Here is a 17676-nt window from a genome sequence, read left to right on the forward strand (position 1 = left end):
GAGTGAGTGAGTGATTCGGTGTATGGGTGTGTGTGTGTGTGTGTGTGTGTGTGGTGAGTGAGTGATTTGGAGTGGGTGTGTTTGTTTAATTTTAGTTAGTGTTTACCTAGGCGATTAAAGAAACACATTTTAACACAGAGTTGACCCCAGCCCCCTCCATCTCCACCTCCTCCACCACCGTGCTCAGCCACCACCCCCCCCCCCCTCCACCTGCTCCTCCTCCCCCACCTCCTCCATTACTTTTCCATTCTCCATTCTTTTTTTTAAAGAGAGACGCCTGGCAGCCAGCTGGGCGTCTGGCTTGTCGGAAGGGGACTTTGATGGAATTACTGTGGTTAAATGTGACAGTCAAAATGACTGTCACTGAGCGTGTCTATGATGATTGCCTTTAATAAGAAGGAAGAGCTCAACAAAGATAATAGCTCATTGAGTAACTTGAGATCCAGAGTTAACCGACCGTTGAGCATAGAATCCCCCTTCACAAAAATGAAAGTAAATACAAGAGGCAGACTGAACTGATTTCAACTTATTTAGCAACGGAAGTGTATTAAGTGTATTAGCAATGGATCAACATGACTGCTTACTTGATCTGTTAACCTTGATTTAGATATCGACTTTTAATTATTGATGTTCGGTCTTGAGCTTCACCTTTGTGTGTATGTGTATTAGGGGTGGGAATCTCTTGGCACCTCACGATTCGATTTGATTCCAATTCAGAGGTCACGATTTGATTCTAAAACGATTATCGTACATTTCCATGCGTGATTTTCAAAAATATATATACATCTGAGTTTGCTACACAGAGTTTGCTAATCACTTCCTACTTTTGTGATGATCATTAAAGACAATTAACAGATGAATTAACAGACAGATTAACCTTGTCTGATATTTTATATTAGATAAAGTTGGTTCTCTGCGCAGAGAACCCGCAGGCAAAGGATTTTTCTGTAGTGCTCTGCAGCAGGCGAACAGAATGTTGCAGCAGGCAAACAAATTTAATTTAAAAAAAAAAATAATAATAATAATAATAATAAAAAATAATAATAATTCAGGTTATTAACTTATCTGCATCGGAATCGTTCTAGAGAGAATCAAGATACATCGAAGAATCGATTATATTTTCCACCCCTAATGTGTATGGTGTGCATGCGTGCGTGCGTGAGTGTGTGTGTGTGTCTGTGTGTCTGTGCGTGCATGTGGGTGTGTGTGTTTGTATGTGCGTGTGTGTGAGTGCATGCATGCGTGCGTGCCTGTCTGGGTGTGAGTGTGTGCCTGTGCGTGCATGTGTGTATGTGTTTGTATGTGCATGCGTGCCTGCATGGGTGTGAGTGTGTGCTGTGTGTGTACGTGTGTGCAAATCAGATATTCCAGCTCTTCCATCCAGCTCTTCCATCCTTCCATCCGCCTCCCCCTCCAGGTCCGGAGGGGGAGGCGACGCGATATTCCGATCGGATCGGGGGAATCTTCCAGCACTGGGACGTGTTTGTCCTCCGCTGGGCCCTGTATACTAAATAACGGGAGCACAAAGCGGTGCTGTTGTGTGATGCTGGTCATCGCCCTAATGGAGGAAACCAGTTTGGCTGTTTGGGGATCTGGTTGCACGACTCTGTGTTTAAGATCAGCAAACCCCAGCCCTGGGTCACCGGGGTCAGGGGTCAAGGAGAGACGTGTAGTGTTTTGGTGTGGAGGGTCTTAGCGGTGGGCCGCGTCCGGGTGGACTTGCGCTCTGATCGACATTTGTTTGTCTGTATGTTTTAACCTGTATGTCGGTTTTTATGTTTTAACCGACTGTCTGTCTGTCTGTCTGTATGTTTTGAACCTGTCTGTCTGTTGGTCTGTATGTTTGAACCTGTCTGTCTGTCAGTCTGTTTTTCTGTTAGTCGGTCTGCCTGCTTGTTTTGATGCCTGATCGCCTGTCTGTCAACATGCCGGCCTGTCCGTCTGTCTGTCAGATTCCATGATCTATATATATATATATAAATTGAAACAGGACATTTGTCATTGGGTTTTATCACATGGTGTCTCAGTGAACACGTGTCGTGACTAACCCATCCATCACAGTCACTAACGGGACTAATACCAATTTCTGTCGAGTCACGCAAAGTCAGCAAGGACCTGGACTCTCCCCTTCGCCATCACACCCAATAAGAAGAAAAGGTGTCCATTATGAATTCTACCCTGAGGACTTTTTTTCTTTCTTCCTCATTCCTCGCTGCTGAACATAAAGAAGGGTTTATGTTTTAGGCTGTTGATGATTTCAGGAAAAGATTCCTCTGATGATAACTCCACTAATCAATGAAAGTGCTAGTGGCCAAGCGCCATTCAAACTGTTTTTTTATGTTTTTCGATGAAACTTACTCCTATACTGCAGATAACGTGATGTTTTTGACTGTACTTTATACTTCATTATATTTGTGACGTCATTCCTAGTTAGTTAATATTACCCGCCTGTTAATATTTAGTCTCATAATGACCTAACATCCAATCTGACCTTACTGTATCTGCCTCTGTGTAAAAGCTCTAAAAACACACGATTGCCACAGAGAACTGCATATTTATCACCAAACAAAACAAGAGGAAACAAAAAAGCTCTGCTGAGTACCTGACAACAAACACTCACAGTATATCCAACCCGCGGGTGAATGTAACCGTTCAGGGGATGTCATTGGGGAAATTGTGTTCATTTGCCACAAGAGTCTGTTGATGGTCGGAGCTAGAGGAGAGAATATCTAATTAGAAGCGACCCAGCCAGCATATGCAACAGTGTGATGAAGGACACGCGCACATGTTGACAGTCGAAGCAGCCCCTTTGCCACGTGATTCATCAACATTGACGGGAACATGCTGCGGAGAGATGGAGGAGAACACACCGGTGAACTATAGCCGGTCCCATGGAGGATCGAGAAGACCGGAGACGCTGCTGGAGGACTCGTCCGAGGTCGACCTAGAGAGAGACTAGAGTGGTCTGGGTGGGAATGTCGGCTCTACTAATGAATAGCATGTCTAACTATTTACAGAGATGCACTCAGGTGAACATGGGAGTTCATCTTGTTTATGACCTGTCCTAGAGTTCAAGGTCAGCAGTTGAACACAACTGAACGTTAAATAGAATAGTAGGAATTGCAGTACATAAAAGTTAGTGTTGTAAAGTAAGTGTTGGCAAATGTCGCTCTTTTTCTGTTGGCATTGTGCAAAACCACTTTTAAATCCTCTCTGATGCACCGCATTCAGAAGTGTCCCACAACAGCCAAATCATGAGACATACAGGTATGTTACAATCACTGTTTGTGGAAGGGGGCCTTTTCATTAAGAGAGCAAGGGGATCTTTAAACACAGCCCAAGAAAATGCCTCCCGCACCACCATACCCTGCGTTCAATAGAATATGCATTGCTCAATGGCTTCCATTATTTTGGCAGCTACCTGTATGCTACTGTTCACTTAGTTGGTGAATCTGCTTCAAGTTCTTGTGTCAATGAACTATAAATTAAGTAATGTTCAAGTTATGGTAATTGAGAGAGAGAGAGAGAGAGAGAGAGAGAGAGAGAGAGAGAGAGAGAGAGAGAGAGAGAGAGAGAGAGAGAATGGATGAACTATGAAATTCAAGCGTCTGGCCAGAAAAATACTAAGACAAGGACGTAAGCCTTAACAAATAAAGTGAGTAAACAATCTTTTTCCAAGGCATACGGTCAAGCTGTGATGGCAGAAAAACTAAAAGAAGCAGTTATTGAGAATACGATGGAGGAATGAGCTCTACACAAAGGAAACCAAAGCTAAGTTTTGAACCGCCTGCCTTTTGGCCAAAAAGTCTGTACACTTTTCTGACCATGAGAGCCTCATTGAACTGCAGGAATTGAATGGTATAAAGATGGGCTCAATGCTTAATTAACCTTACAGTGTAACACAAATATCCAAACATTCACCTGTGAGATACAGAGCAAAAGGCATGATAGCTTCATGGAGTAATTTAGCAGTTTGATGGACAGGGCCTCCTCTTTAAATCACTGAGCTGTAATGGCTCAGGTTTAATCAAAGCATACATTTATGAAGAAATCCCTGAATTAATTTTCGTGAGCTGGTTGAACTGGAAAATCAGAGAGCTGGTTGCATGGTAGAGGGTTCACTCACTCGTTTAACTAACGCTGGCTTTACTGAAGAATGGCTTCATGAATACTGGGTAACATTTGTATCTGATGGAGCCAGCGTCACGTCAGGAAAAAAGTCAGGAGTAGCGAACAGGTGACCTTGAGATTCCTGAGGCGTTTTGTATGGCTCTGTTTGAACCAATGAACCATAGACTTGAACTAGCGGTGTCAGAGGCAGTTGATGAGGTCAACTCTGTATATCGATTCAACGCTTTTATGCAGATGCAATACTGCATAAATACCCGCCAATTTCAAGGTAAACGAAATATGTGAGAGTCTTCCATGTCACTCAGATATTTAATAATAATAATAAATATGGTGGAACATGAATTAAGAGTAGAAGACCTACTTCTCCCTGCACCACTACATCACAGCACACGCATATGCATGTTCGTTCATTTCATATGCATTAGTTTCGTTTTTTACTTTCTAGCCTATCTTCACACTTCACAGGTGTTTAGGATTTAGGAGCATCTAGCGGAGAGGTGGCCGATTGCAGGCAACTGAACACCCCACTAATCCAGTCTAAATCCTATGTCATTTAATTTCGGATTAAATTGATCTGATTGATATTTCCTGTTTAACTTCCCATCCGTGACAAGTCATCATTTGACATCCAAATTAATCCGTAATCATGAGTTAATGTGATTTTGAATACATGACACGCTAGGAAAAAAAAACATTCTCATATACCTTTTGTAGAAATGTCACCCATTACCCAAATCCACCCTACTTGTTCATTAATCATTCAACAAAGACAACCGCCACCATTCCCTTCAGTCTAACTATTTAGGATCACTGTCTCGGACTGGATCAGAGATCGAGCATTACCGTGGTTTATCGATACGATAAAAACGCACATTCGCAATGAAAACGATCTCCGTCCACACTATCGTTTTCGTTTACGAAATGTTTTGCATCCACGTTCCACACTGAAATGATTTTGATAAACAGTTGTTGTCTCTGTTTAGATTACAGGCGCGCGATCAGCTGATAGTTGCAGTTGATCAGCTGGCTTATAATTTTCACTCACAAGCAAAAATATGGCTCAAACCAAAAGCACGAAGGCGAAAGTTTTTTTCTTTTAGAAACGCCGCTCCAAGTACGGTTTGAACCGGCGTCTTTGCGTTTTTTTTCCCATCGCTTAAGCACAGCAAGTACAGCGCTCGCCTTCGGTGTTGGAGTAACGAATATATATGAGACAGTATGCCCAGTTGTAACTGAAGATACATAAATACATTGCACAGAGAAATCATCCATTTCCATTTCACCTGCCATTTTTGTTTAGATGAGCGTCTCTGTCTCGAGCGCAAGCGTGTGGCAGCGTCATGGCAACCGAACGTCATCGTCTCTGAAAGCGTTCGTCTACCCTGACCACACGACAACGCAAACCCAGAGTTTTCACATTTATCCACCTCAGCGATCGTTTTTGAAAAGCATCGTTTTCAGTGTCGGAATTCGCCGTTCTAATGTGGACGGAACTGCTAAACGGATAAATAATCATGCGTTTGTAGATTTACCCGGGTTAGTGTGGACAGGGCCTAAGCCATTTATTGTCACTGCTCTACACATGAGAAGCACTAGGAGAGGATGAGGCTTGACGATAATATGTTTATTTTTATCACCATGTTCAACCGTGGTGTCTCTGAGTCACAGGGGAGAAGGCCCTCACACGTGGAACTCAGAGCGGGATAAAGTATATAGAGTAGTCCATTAAAATGGCACGAATCGAGGTCAGGTGAGAGTGGGCGGGGCCAAACGGTGGAAGTAGGCGGAGCGTTACCGGCTCTCTCGCTCGGTTGGCCACGGGCCACCTCAGAGCCACAGCGGCCGCACAACGATGCCAAACTTAGTCATTAATCGCTGGCTATAGTGTACATAGGACCACATACAAAAGGTACAGCTATATTGAACAAGAACATAAAGAACGTACCTGAATGTAATTCCTCTATCGTGTTCAAGTGGGGGGATTAAGTTGTGCTTTCATTACAGTCTATCCATCATGACATTGCACTCCTGATATGGGCCTACGGCAATACTAGTAATTCATTTACAATGCTGGATACATTTTCTTTTCGATACGACTCGTGTAAAATTAAAAGTTTATTTGACACTCACTAGTGTCGTTACAAAAGTGTGTACATCCAAAATTAAAATGTATAGCATTTTTGTGTGCATACACAAAATAAAAGACTATAAAATATGATCGTTATTTATCAAACACCAGGGAAATTCAGTTATTACAGCAGGCCAAGAGTCAAAAGCAGAGGAAAATAATGATCAAGTGAAACATTTTAAAATAAAAACAGAATTAAAACTGCGCGCAGTGATGAACGGGACCTCGCGCCGGCTTGCAGCCGCCACTACGAGGTCCCGTTCATCACTGCGCGCAGTTTTAAAAAAAAATCGCGCCGGCTTGCGGCCGCGTCACGTGCCGTCGTAACATGTGTGCTGGCAAGATGTGCACATGTTAGGACCGCACGTGACGCAGCCGCAAGCCGGCACGAGGTCCCGTTCATCACTGCGCGCAGTTTTAAAAAAGCGCAGTTTTAAAAAAAATTCGCAAATTTATGTAATCTGTAGAAGCAGAGGTGCCCTGTGGTGTCCTACTGATTGTTTTGACATTAACATGTAAGACCACATTTAACTGAATTACATGTTGTAACAACTTTAACTAACATTATTAACCCTACATCAATGATCCGATAAATTCCCTAGGAGGAGTTAGTTGAAATACAAGGCGAAAAAGTGAAAGTATTCCATTCAAAATGGCCAACTTTGACAGCACGCCACGGCCATGCCCTTCAATGTACAGTCACAAATAGCACGATTTTGTTTCAGCACCACTTCATGACTGTACTGACCAATTTTGAAGCAGATCCGATAAATTCCCTAGGAGGAGTTAGTTCAAATACAAATTCCCTAGGAGGAGTAAGTTTAATACAAGGCGACGGATTTCAAAAATGGCCAACTTTGACGGCACGCCACGGACACGCCCTTCAACGTACAGTCACAAATAGCACGATTTTGCTTCAGCACCACTTCATGACTCTACTGACCAATTGTGAAGCAGATCCGATAAATTCCCTAGGAGGAGTTCGTTCAAATACAAGGCGAAAAAAGCGAAAATAAGACCACGGAATTCAAAACGGCCAACTTTGACGGCACGCCACGGCCACGCCCTTCAACGTACAATCACAAATAGCACGATTTTGGTTCAGCACCACTTCATGACTGTACTGACCAATTGTGAAGCAGATCCGATAAATTCCCTAGGAGGAGTTCGTTCAAATACAATGCGAAAAAGTGAAATTCCATTCAAAATGGCCAACTTTGACATCACGCCACGGACACGCCCTTCAACGTACAGTCCCAAATAGCACGATTTTGGTTCAGCACCACTTCATGACTGTACTGACAAAATTTGAAGCAGATCCGATAAATTCCCTAGGAGGAGTTAGTTCAAATACAAGGCGACGGAATTCAAAAATGGCCAACTTTGACGGCATGCCACGGACACGCCCTTCAACGTACAGTCACAAATAGCACGATTTTGGTTTAGCACCACTTCATGACTGTACTGACCAATTTTGAAGCAGATCCGATAAATTCCCTAGGAGGAGTTCATTCAAATACAAGGCAAAAAAGTGAAAAAAATTCAAAATGGCCGCCGAGTGTGAAAATGAAAAAATTTAAATTTCCGACTTCCGGTGGGGTTTGGAGCATGGGTCCAAGAGGCTTTTCTGTAGGTCATGGGACCTTATACGTGCCTACCGATTTTCATACATATTGGTGAAACGTGGCGCAGGGGCTGCTTTTTAAAGTTCCTGTAGGGGGCGCTACACACATGAGAAACACGAATTTTGGTATGTGAGCTAGAGGCACCAGTTTACACGTGTCCTGTGAATTTCATATTCATAACTATTACGGTGTCCGCAGAGTGATCGACCCTCCTCTGGCGGCCATGTTGTTTTTTAAATCGACTTAATTTTTGGTGAGCAGTTAGAACTTTGGTACCTAACGGCCATTGAGTTGGTCCCGCTCAAATCAAACATTGCGTCTATGAACTGTGTCTATTTTAGTACCGGGCCACGCCCACTTCGATGCCACGCCCCATTTGAAAAATTGTTGACTTATTCTTGTTCAGAATTTGATTATGAACAACTTTAGTAGAGAGGTCCAACACCATAGGAGTCCAATTAATGTAGATATGTGCAATTTACTATTTTTGGGGTGAAAAACACACCCCTTTTTGAACTCAATGGCTCATGGGTACTTTGAAATTTATCCTACAGACTAATCCTTATGTCAGATTGAAGATAATGGGCCATAGATGATATGTGCCAAAGGATTTTTGTCAAAGTCGAAAAACCTGGGATCCTTGGGGAATTTACTGTTTTTAACTAAATTCAAAATGGCGGGAAATCTGGCTACCGGAAGTGCTAAGTTAGTATCTGCAAATTTCTTCATTATGAGGATTTGCATATGTGTGCAAAGTTTCATGAGTTTAGGTCCAACCGGTGACGAGTTATGCTTGTGCGAACGTTGAAATTTTGGCATAGTTGGTATAGCGCCACCTAAGGGCGAATGTGAATTTGAGGGCTAGAATATCAAATTTTTCACCAGTCCCGCAAAATGTGCCAAATAAAAATGAGTTTTCGAATATGTGCAGGGGGGGAAAAATGCAGTCGAAGATGAGGGAAAATAATAAGAAGAAGAAGAATTAAAACTGCGCGCAGTGATGAACGGGACCTCGCGCCGGCTTGCAGCCGCCACTACGAGGTCCCGTTCATCACTGCGCGCAGTTTTAAAAAAAAATCGCGCCGGCTTGCGGCCGCGTCACGTGCCGTCGTAACATGTGTGCTGGCAAGATGTGCACATGTTAGGACCGCACGTGACGCAGCCGCAAGCCGGCACGAGGTCCCGTTCATCACTGCGCGCAGTTTTAAAAAAGCGCAGTTTTAAAAAAAATTCGCGAATTGAATTGAATTCCCTAGGAGGAGTTAGTTGAAATACAAGGCGAAAAAGTGAAAGAATTCCATTCAAAATGGCCAACTTTGACAGCACGCCACGGCCATGCCCTTCAACGTACAATCACAAATAGCACGATTTTGGTTCAGCACCACTTCATGACTGTACTGACCAATTGTGAAGCAGATCCGATAAATTCCCTAGGAGGAGTTCGTTCAAATACAATGCGAAAAAGTGAAATTCCATTCAAAATGGCCAACTTTGACATCACGCCACGGACACGCCCTTCAACGTACAGTCCCAAATAGCACGATTTTGGTTCAGCACCACTTCATGACTGTACTGACCAAATTTGAAGCAGATCCGATAAATTCCCTAGGAGGAGTTAGTTCAAATACAAGGCGACGGAATTCAAAAATGGCCAACTTTGACGGCATGCCACGGACACGCCCTTCAACGTACAGTCACAAATAGCACGATTTTGGTTTAGCACCACTTCATGACTGTACTGACCAATTTTGAAGCAGATCCGATAAATTCCCTAGGAGGAGTTCATTCAAATACAAGCCAAAAAAGTGAAAAAAATTCAAAATGGCCGCCAAAAGTGAAAATTAGAAATGCAAATAGCCGACTTCCTGTGGGGTTTGGGGCATGGGTCCAAGAGGCTTTTCTGTAGGTATGGGCATATTGTACGTGAATACTGAGTTTCATACATATTGGTGAAACGTGGCGCAGGGGCTGCTTTTTAAAGTTCCTGTAGGGGGCGCTACACACATGAGAAACACGAATTTTGGTATGTGAGCTAGAGGCACCAGTTTACACGTGTCCTGTGAATTTCATATTCATAACTATTACGGTGTCCGCAGAGTGATCGACCCTCCTCTGGCGGCCATGTTGTTTTTTTAAATCGACTTAATTTTTGGTGAGCAGTTAGAACTTTGGTACCTAACGGCCATTGAGTTGGTCCCGCTCAAATCAAACATTGCGTCTATGAACTGTGGCTATTTTAGTAACGGGCCACGCCCACTTCGATGCCACGCCCCATTTGAAAAATTGTTGACTTATTCTTGTTCAGAATTTGATTATGAACAACTTTAGTAGAGAGGTCCAACACCATAGGAGTCCAATTAATGTAGATATGTGCAATTTACTATTTTTGGGGTGAAAAACACACCCCTTTTTGAACTCAATGGCTCATGGGTACTTTGAAATTTATCCTACAGACTAATCCTTATGTCAGATTGAAGATAATGGGCCATAGATGATATGTGCCAAAGGATTTTTGTCAAAGTCGAAAAACCTGGGATCCTTGGGGAATTTACTCTTTTTAACTAAATTCAAAATGGCGGGAAATCTGGCTACCGGAAGTGCTAAGTTAGTATCTGCAAATTTCTTCATTATGAGGATTTGCATATGTGTGCAAAGTTCCATGAGTTTAGGTCCAACCGGTGACGAGTTATGCTTGTGCAAACGTTGAAATTTTGGCATAGTTGGTATAGCGCCACCTAGGGGCGAATGTGAATTTGAGGGCTAGAATATCAAATTTTTCACCAGTCCCACAAAATGTGCCAAATAAAAATGAGTTTTCGAATATGTGCAGGGGGGGAAAAATGCAGTCGAAGATGAGGTAAAATAATAAGAAGAAGAATAAACATGAGGATTTCAATAGGGTCCTTGCCAAGTTTGGCTCGGTCCCTAATTAAAACTGCGCGCAGTGATGAACGGGACCTCGCGCCGGCTTGCAGCCGCCACTACGAGGTCCCGTTCATCACTGCGCGCAGTTTTAAAAAAAAATCGCGCCGGCTTGCGGCCGCGTCACGTGCCGTCGTAACATGTGTGCTGGCAAGATGTGCACATGTTAGGACCGCACGTGACGCAGCCGCAAGCCGGCACGAGGTCCCGTTCATCACTGCGCTCAGTTTTAAAAAAGCGCAGTTTTAAAAAAAATTCGCAAATTTATGTCATCTGTAGAAGCAGAGGTGCCCTGTGGTGTCCTACTGATTGTTTTGACATTAACATGTAAGACCACATTTAACTGAATTACATGTTGTAACAACTTTAACTAACATTATTAACCCTACATCAATGATCCGATAAATTCCCTAGGAGGAGTTAGTTGAAATACAAGGCGAAAAAGTGAAAGAATTCCATTCAAAATGGCCAACTTTGACGGCACGCCACGGACACGCCCTTCAACGTACAGTCACAAATAGCAGGATTTTTGTTCAGCACCACTTCATGACTGTACTGACCAATTTTGAAGCAGATCCGATAAATTCCCTAGGAGGAGTTCATTCAAATACAAGGCAAAAAAGTGAAAAAAATTCAAAATGGCCGCCAAAAGTGAAAATTAGAAATGCAAATAGCCGACTTCCTGTGGGGTTTGGGGCATGGGTCCAAGAGGCTTTTCTGTAGGTATGGGCACATTGTACGTGAATACTGAGTTTCATACATATTGGTGAAACGTGGCGCAGGGGCTGCTTTTTAAAGTTCCTGTAGGGGGCGCTACAAAAAATAGAAACACGAATTTTGGTATGTGAGCTATCGGCACCAGTTTACACGTGTCCTGTGAATTTCATATTCATAACTATTACGGTCTCCGCACAGTGATTTTGAGCCTCTGGCGGCCATGTTGTATTTTAAATCGACTTAATTTTTGGTGAGCAGTTAGAACTTTGGTACCTAATGGCCATTGAGTTGGTCCCGCTCAAATCAAGCATTGCGTCTATGAACTGTGGCGATTTTAGTGTCAGGCCACGCCCATTTCGATGCCACGCCCCATTTGAAAATATGTTGACTTTATCTTGTTCAGAATTTGATTCTGAACAACTTTTGTATTGGGGCCAACATCATAGGCGTCCAACTTGACGTTGATATGAGCAATTAACTATTTTCGAGGTTTCAACCACACCCCTTTTAGAACTCATTGGTGCTCTAAACTTTATTGTACAGACTAATCCTTAAGTCAGATTGAAGATAATGGGCCATAGATGATATGTGCCAAAGGAATTTTGTCAAAGTCGAAAAACCTGCGATCCTTGGGGAATTTACTGTTTTTAACTAAATTCAAAATGGCGGAAAATATGGCTACCGGAAGTGTTCAGTTCAAGAGACTTTTTTGTTCATCATGAGGATTTTCATGTGTGTGCAAAGTTTCATGAGTGTAGGTCAAACCGGTGACGTGTGCTGCTTGTGCAAAGTTTGCACTTTTGAACAGTTGCTATAGCGCCACCTAGGGGCGAATGTTAATTTGAGGGCTAGAATATCAAATTTTTCACCAGTCCCCACAATTGCACCAAAAAAAAACGAGTTTTCAAATATGTTCAGGGGGGGAAAAATGCAGTCGAAGTGTTTAAAAATAATAATAATAATTAAAACTGCGCGCAGTGATGAACGGGACCTCGCGCCGGCTTGCGGCCGCCGGTACGAGGTCCCGTTCATCACTGCGCGCAGTTTAAAAAAAAAATCGCGCCGGCTTGCGGCCGCGTCACGTGCCGTCGTAACATGTGTGCTGGCAAGATGTGCACATGTTAGGACGGCACGTGACGCAGCCGCAAGCCGGCACGAGGTCCCGTTCATCACTGCGCGCAGTTTTAAAAAAGCGCAGTTTTAAAAAAAATTCGCAAATTTATGTAATCTGTAGAAGCAGAGGTGCCCTGTGGTGTTTTACTGATTGTTTTGACATTAACATGTAAGACCACATTTAACTGAATTACATGTTCATTAACCCTACATCAATGATCCGATAAATTCCCTAGGAGGAGTTAGTTGAAATACAAGGCGACGGAATTCAAAAATGGCCAACTTTGACGGCATGCCACGGACACGCCCTTCAACGTACAATCACAAATAGCACGATTTTGGTTCAGCACCACTTCATGACTGTACTGACCAATTTTGAAGCAGATCCGATAAATTCCCTAGGAGGAGTTAGTTCAAATACAAGGCGACGGAATTAAAAAATGGCCAACTTTTGGCGACGGAATTCAAAAATGGCCAACTTTGCCGGCACGCCACGGACACGCCCTTCAACGTACAGTCACAAATAGCACGATTTTGGTTCAGCACCACTTCATGACTGTACTGACCAATTGTGAAGCAGATGCGATAAATTCCCTAGGAGGAGTTCGTTCAAATACAATGCGAAAAAGTGAAATTCCATTCAAAATGGCCAACTTTGACATCACGCCACGGCCACGCCCTTCAACGTACAGTCCCAAATAGCACGATTTTGGTTCAGCACCACTTCATGACTGTACTGACCAAATTTGAAGCAGATCCGATAAATTCCCTAGGAGGAGTTAGTTCAAATACAACGCGACGGAATTCAAAAATGGCCAACTTTGACGGCATGCCACGGACACGCCCTTCAACGTACAGTCACAAATAGCACGATTTTGGTTTAGCACCACTTCATGACTGTACTGACCAATTTTGAAGCAAATCCGATAAATTCCCTAGGAGGAGTTCATTCAAATACAAGGCAAAAAAGTGAAAAAATTTCAAAATGGCCGCCGAGAGTGAAAATGAAAAAATTAAAATTTCCGACTTCCGGTGGGGTTTGGAGCATGGGTCCAAGAGGCTTTTCTGTAGGGCATTGGACCTTATACGTGCCTACCAAGTTTCATACATATTGGTGAAACGTGGCGCAGGGGCTGGTTTTTAAAGTTCCTGTAGGGGGCGCTACACATATGAGAAACACGAATTTTGGTATGTGAGCTAGAGGCACCAGTTTACACGTGTCCTGTGAATTTCATATTCATAACTATTACGGTGTCCGCAGAGTGATCGACCCTCCTCTGGCGGCCATGTTGTTTTTTAAATCGACGTAATTTTTGGTGAGCAGTTAGAACTTTGGTACCTAACGGCCATTGAGTTGGTCCCGCTCAAATCAAACATTGCGTCTATGAACTGTGGCTATTTTAGTAACGGGCCACGCCCACTTCGATGCCACGCCCCATTTGAAAAATTGTTGACTTATTCTTGTTCAGAATTTGATTATGAACAACTTTAGTAGAGAGGTCCAACACCATAGGAGTCCAATTAATGTAGATATGTGCAATTTACTATTTTCGGGGTGAAAAACACACCCCTTTTTGAACTCAAAAGCTCATGGGTACTTTGAAATTTATCCTACAGACTAATCCTTATGTCAGATTGAAGATAATGGGCCATAGATGATATGTGCCAAAGTATTTTTTTCAAAGTCGAAAAACCTGGGATCCTTGGGGAATTTACTGTTTTTAACTAAATTCAAAATGGCGGGAAATCTGGCTACCGGAAGTGCTAAGTTAGTATCTGCAAATTTCTTCATTATGAGGATTTGCATATGTGTGCAAAGTTTCATGAGTTTAGGTCCAACCGGTGACGAGTTATGCTTGTGCAAACGTTGAAATTTTGGCATAGTTGGTATAGCGCCACCTAGGGGCGAATGTGAATTTGAGGGCTAGAATATCAAATTTTTCACCAGTCCCGCAAAATGTGCCAAATAAAAATGAGTTTTCGAATATGTGCAGGGGGGGAAAAATGCAGTCGAAATCCTGGAAAATAATAATAAGAAGAATCACGAGGGTTTCAATAGGGTCCTTGCCAAGTTTGGCTCGGTCCCTAATTAAAACTGCGCGCAGTGATGAACGGGACCTCGCGCCGGCTTGCAGCCGCCACTACGAGGTCCCGTTCATCACTGCGCGCAGTTTTAAAAAAAAATCGCGCCGGCTTGCGGCCGCGTCACGTGCCGTCGTAACATGTGTGCTGGCAAGATGTGCACATGTTAGGACCGCACGTGACGCAGCCGCAAGCCGGCACGAGGTCCCGTTCATCACTGCGCTCAGTTTTAAAAAAGCGCAGTTTAAAAAAAAATTCGCAAATTTATGTAATCTGTAGAAGCAGAGGTGCCCTGTGGTGTCCTACTGATTGTTTTGACATTAACATGTAAGACCACATTTAACTGAATTACATGTTCATTAACCCTACATCAATGATGCGATAAATTGCCTAGGAGGAGTTAGTTCAAATACAAGGCGACGGAATTCAAAAATGGCCAACTTTAATGGCATGCCACGGACACGCCCTTCAACGTACAATCACAAATAGCATGATTTTGGTTCAGCACCACTTCATGACTGTACTGACCAATTTTGAAGCAGATCTGATAAATTCCCTAGGAGGAGTAAGTTTAATACAAGGCGACGGAATTCAAAAATGGCCAACTTTGACGGCATGCCACCGACACGCCCTTCAACGTACAATCACAAATAGCATGATTTTGGTTCAGCACCACTTCATGACTGTACCGACCAATTTTGAAGCAGATCCGATAAAATCCCTAGGAGGAGTTCATTCAAATACAAGGCAAAAAAGTGAAAAAAATTCAAAATGGCCGCCAAAAGTGAAAATTAGAAATGCAAATAGCCGACTTCCTCTGGGGTTTGGGGCATGGGTCCAAGAGGCTTTTCTGTAGGTATGGGCACATTGTACGTGAATACTGAGTTTCATACATATTGGTGAAACGTGGCGCAGGGGCTGCTTTTTAAAGTTCCTGTAGGGGGCGCTACAAAAAATAGAAACACGAATTTTGGTATGTGAGCTATCGGCACCAGTTTACACGTGTGCCGTGAATTTCATATTCATAACTATTACGGTCTCCGCACAGTGATTTTGAGGCTCTGGCGGCCATGTTGTTTTTTAAATCGACTTAATTTTTGGTGAGCAGTTAGAACTTTGGTACCTAACGGCCACTAAGTCGGTCCCGCTGAAATCAAACATTGCGTCTATGAACTGTGGCGATTTTAGTGTCAGGCCACGCCCATTTCGATGCCACGCCCCATTTGAAAATATGTTGACTTTATCTTGTTCAGAATTTGATTCTGAACAACTTTTGTATTGGGGCCAACATCATAGGCGTCCAACTTGACGTTGATATGAGCAATTAACTATTTTCGAGGTTTCAACCACACCGCTTTTAGAACTCGTTGATGCTCTAAACTTTATTGTACAGACTAATCCTTAAGTCAGATTGAAGATAATGGGCCATATATGATATGTGCCAAAGGATTTTGGTCACAGTCGAAAAACCTGGGATCCTTGGGGAATTTACTGTTTTTAACTAAATTCAAAATGGCGGAAAATATGGCTACCGGAAGTGTTCAGTTCAAGAGACTTTTTTGTTCATCATGAGGATTTTCATTTGTGGGCAAAGTTTCATGAATGTAGGTCAAACCGGTGACGCGTGCTGCTTGTGCAAAGTTTGCACTTTTGAACAGTTGCTATAGCGCCATCTAGGGGCGAATGTGAATTTGAGGGCTAGAATATCAAATTTTTCACCAGTCCCCACAATTGCACCAAAAAAATTTGAGTTTTAGAATATGTGCAGGGGGGGAAAAATGCAGTCGAAGTCGACTAAAAATAATAATAATAATAAGAATAATCACGAGGGTTTCAATAGGGTCCTTGCCAAGTTTGGCTCGGTCCCTAATAATCACGAGGGTTTCAATAGGGTCCTTGCCAAGTTTGGCTCGGTCCCTAATAAACATGAGGGTTTCAATAGGGTCCTTGCCAAGTTTGGCTCGGTCCCTAATAAAAAATAAAGAAAGAATGAAATACAGAATATAATGAAATGAATGCACTGTATTCACATGTGTTCTCTCTGAAATATATTTGATATTGTGGATTGTATAATATGCGTATTACATTGTTTTGCGAAATCTATTCTAGTGTCCCTTATAATTCATTCACAAAAAAAAACAATTCTTCTTCTTTTGTGTCATCAACTAAAAAATACACTTCAGTTTGAGTCCTCTGAAAATGGGTTTGAACTTCTATAGAAGTGTTTATTAAGCAGTAATAATTATAGTAGACTTCAAATGTGTTTAGGTATGTTAAAGTAGTAGGCCTATTACGTGGGAAGAATGGGTAATGCTTGAGAAAAATAATTTGAAGGTCAACAAACAATCACTGGAATCTGTTATTGTCGGTGGTACTGCGTCATTAAGGTGGCGTGCGCCCCCTATTGGTGGAAACGCAGATTGCTTCTCATTTCTGGACATGTAATATAGGCCTACTGTATATGTAATGGGAGGAAAAAGTGGAGCATTATATCAGTAAGCATTTGTTTAATATGATCGGTTTGGTAAAAATGTATTATTTAAATCGGGCTAATCAGATCAGTCAGGGTTAATGGTTAGTATAGTTTAAAGATGTTTGTATTGTTGTAAAATTAAGATTAAAGATTTCCTCAGAAGAAATGTGTTTAGTCAAACATTACGACACACAGGCATGGGAGTTACTAATACAATATGAAAACGCCCACTGAACTTATCGTCACACACGACACATGTATCCAGGGTACAAAACGTGAACACAGATATACTTTAAAATCTACTTTGAATAATATGGCAAACGTGGACTCACGGACTACAATAAACGCCTATGTCACTAGTGCATGATTTACATGTGTCTTATCGGCTACCTGTTGCACATTTCGTCCGGCTCCAGCCAGCCAATGGGGTGGCGGGGCGCTCACATGACCCAGTGCTGCCTCGGTCCTCCCAAACATCCAGCAGA

Source organism: Micromesistius poutassou (genome assembly GCF_964030765.1).
Source record: "Micromesistius poutassou genome assembly, chromosome: 20".
Lineage (NCBI taxonomy): Eukaryota > Metazoa > Chordata > Actinopteri > Gadiformes > Gadidae > Micromesistius > Micromesistius poutassou.